Genomic DNA, 2,805 nt, shown 5'->3' with positions numbered 1-2,805 from the left:
AAATTGAAAAATGCAAAAACTAAAAAAAAAACATAAAAAGGCCCATGACTTTATTTAGGAGGCGTTTTTGGGCTTCGGATATGGGCCTTGCCACAATGTGCTCCTCGTCTCAAGCTTCGATTTGACTGTTAATGGGCTTGAAATGGAGCTTTGTGGCCAAGTTATGCCCATTTTCGTGGGCCACCTTTGGAAGCACGATCCTGAGCCTCCAAATATAACATGGCACGTTCTTCAATGCTTGGGCCTCCATCAATAATGGTTGTGGCGGTGGTAGCAGGTGGGGGTGGAGGAATAAAGAGTGTATATCTACATATTGAGTTTTTTTTATTGTGTTTGTTTATTAAAAATATTTTTAATTTAGTAAGTGAAACAACAAATATGCCCTCATGTGCAAGGCACATGGCGTAACTTAATGAGCAAAATTAACTGGGTTAGGATCAAAGGACAAACATTGACGGATTTGTAAACGTAAAGATAAAACATATCAATTTTGAAGATAAAAGATAAAGAATGAAATTTGATACAAACATAAAGGACAATTTTTGTGATTATATCTTCTTAATTTAGGAAAACACTAAAGTCTAGTATAGGGGATTGAAGTAGAACTAAGGGTGTGTTTGGGATTCCTTATTTAAGTGAAAAAGGACTTCTTGTTAAATGACCTTATTAACTTATGAATTTTTTAAAAGAAGTTTAAAAAAAATGTTTGGATTAGCTTATGTGTTGAAGAAAACCAAAATGACTAAAAAGGACATTATTTTTTAAAAGAAGTGTAATGGGTTTTGAGGGTTACAAGGGGTGTAATAGGTAAACCAAACTCATTAAGTTAATAAGTTAGAGATCCCTAACTTTTCAAAAGCCCTTTATTTTGTCTTGCCCATAAGTTAAAACCCATAAGACCTTATGGTTTGCCAAACACCTTATACACCTTATTAACTTTTCAAAAAGTTTATAAGTTATAAGTTGATGAAAATAAGGAATCCCAAACACCCTAAGAGCATTCTCAACTCATCCCCTAAAATAATGTGAGGAGGGTTTGCAAATTATAGGGTGGGGTTATAAGTGGTTGTGAATGTAAATTATTGGGTGGAGAGAGAAAAGTTGTTATTTTTTGTAAATTTTGAGAAACTTTGTTTGGCTCTATTTATTTTTTAATATTTATTGAATTATTTGTGAGTAGAGGAGAAAGAAAATTATAATAATAAAAATATAAAAAAATATTATTTAATTGAACATGAGAGAGCAATGTAGCGTTTTTTGATGTAATTATAGAGATAGAGATAGAGATAGAGAACGGGCAGGGAATGTTCTAATAAAATAACAATTTGTATTTAACTACGTACTTATATGTCACATTAGTGACATATCTTAACATGTTAAGTTAGATTGTTATTAATTAGCTTGTTTTAGAAGACACTAAATAATAATTGAAAGGCTCTCTTTATTTGTGTGTGTCGGTTCAAGACTCATACTGAGTCGAAAAACTCAAACTGTTGGATGTATCTTGTTATGATAGGCGTATTATAAAATATATCTATATCTGTTCAATTATTTATATCATCCTTCTGATAATCATATTGAAGAAGCGTGGATCGACTCACTGGTAGACGATCTACTTTCCTCGGGTGTGATTATACTATTTCACCGATGGTTTTCTTGGATCTGTGTTCTTCCACCTACAAAATGAACAGCACCGTCAACTTACCCCTCAGAAAGGGACAGAGGGGTCCTCTTTGGGGTAACCCTCCGGTGTGAGAATAAGTATTTGTGGGAGAAGATAATAATATCAGAGTAAGGAAATCTGGAGAGTATTGCTTAATAGCTGAATACTCTGTAATTGGATGTGATTGTATATGATTGTGTATGTTACTGGCTGTAACTGTCTGTGATTGAATGTAATTGAATATGATTGAATGTCCTTTCCTTGTGGAGTTGATGTGGTATTTATAGTGCTAGGGTTTCCACTGATTGGGGCTTAGACCTAATCAGGGCCTTGCTGGCCTCCTCCAATTGCTTTGCGCCACGTGTCCTTGGGGACACCTGGTGCTTTTTCATTGGTTATAATCACGTGGTAGCACATGGTTTATGCTGAGTTGTCCACCTTTCATTGGCAGCTGTCGACATCAGCATATTCTTATTCCTTAAAAAGATACCTTCTGGAAGGTTGTCTGACGTGCACAATCGAGGTTGCCCTAATCCTGATTTGGATAAGGACGAGGTTGATTATGTGCATGTGTGATATGCGCCAATCCTGAGGATGCGCGAGGTCTTCTCTTTATTCTCACGCGCAGATGTTTCATGCGCAGATGTGATATGCACGAGCATGTGATATGCGCCGCGCGCTGATGCGCCACGCGCATATGTGATATGCGTGAGCATATGTGATGCGTGAGCATATGTGTGCCTGGGCATATGATGCCTGAGCATGTGTGGTGCCTGGGCATATGATGCCTGAGCATGTGTGGTGCCTGGGCATATGATGCCTGAGCATGTGTGATATGCGCCATGCGCATAGGTTTTGGCTTTGTGCCTTCGTAATGTCTTGATTTCAAGCTTCTTGTCTATATCTTGTGGGTTGACCCGCCTTGCTCGGTGTTGAGGAGGGTACATACCTCTTCAAGCCCCCCCAGTCTAATGTGTGTCTTGTCTCGCGCGAGCGAGGCAAGATAGATATTAGACTTAACATTTTTCTTTTTTAGTAGGTGTTTGTCTTTTTCCTCTTATTATTCATCGTTGCGCGAAATTCTATCCTTTTGGTTGCAAACGAATCGTCCCTGTACGTGGTTGGTTGTTGCTGACGTGGGT

The sequence above is a fragment of the Bidens hawaiensis genome, unplaced genomic scaffold (assembly GCF_021521415.1).
Source record: "Bidens hawaiensis isolate Kalapana, Puna unplaced genomic scaffold, B.hawaiensis_p1.1 tig00008542_1, whole genome shotgun sequence".
Lineage (NCBI taxonomy): Eukaryota > Viridiplantae > Streptophyta > Magnoliopsida > Asterales > Asteraceae > Bidens > Bidens hawaiensis.
This window is presented reverse-complemented; position numbering follows the sequence as displayed.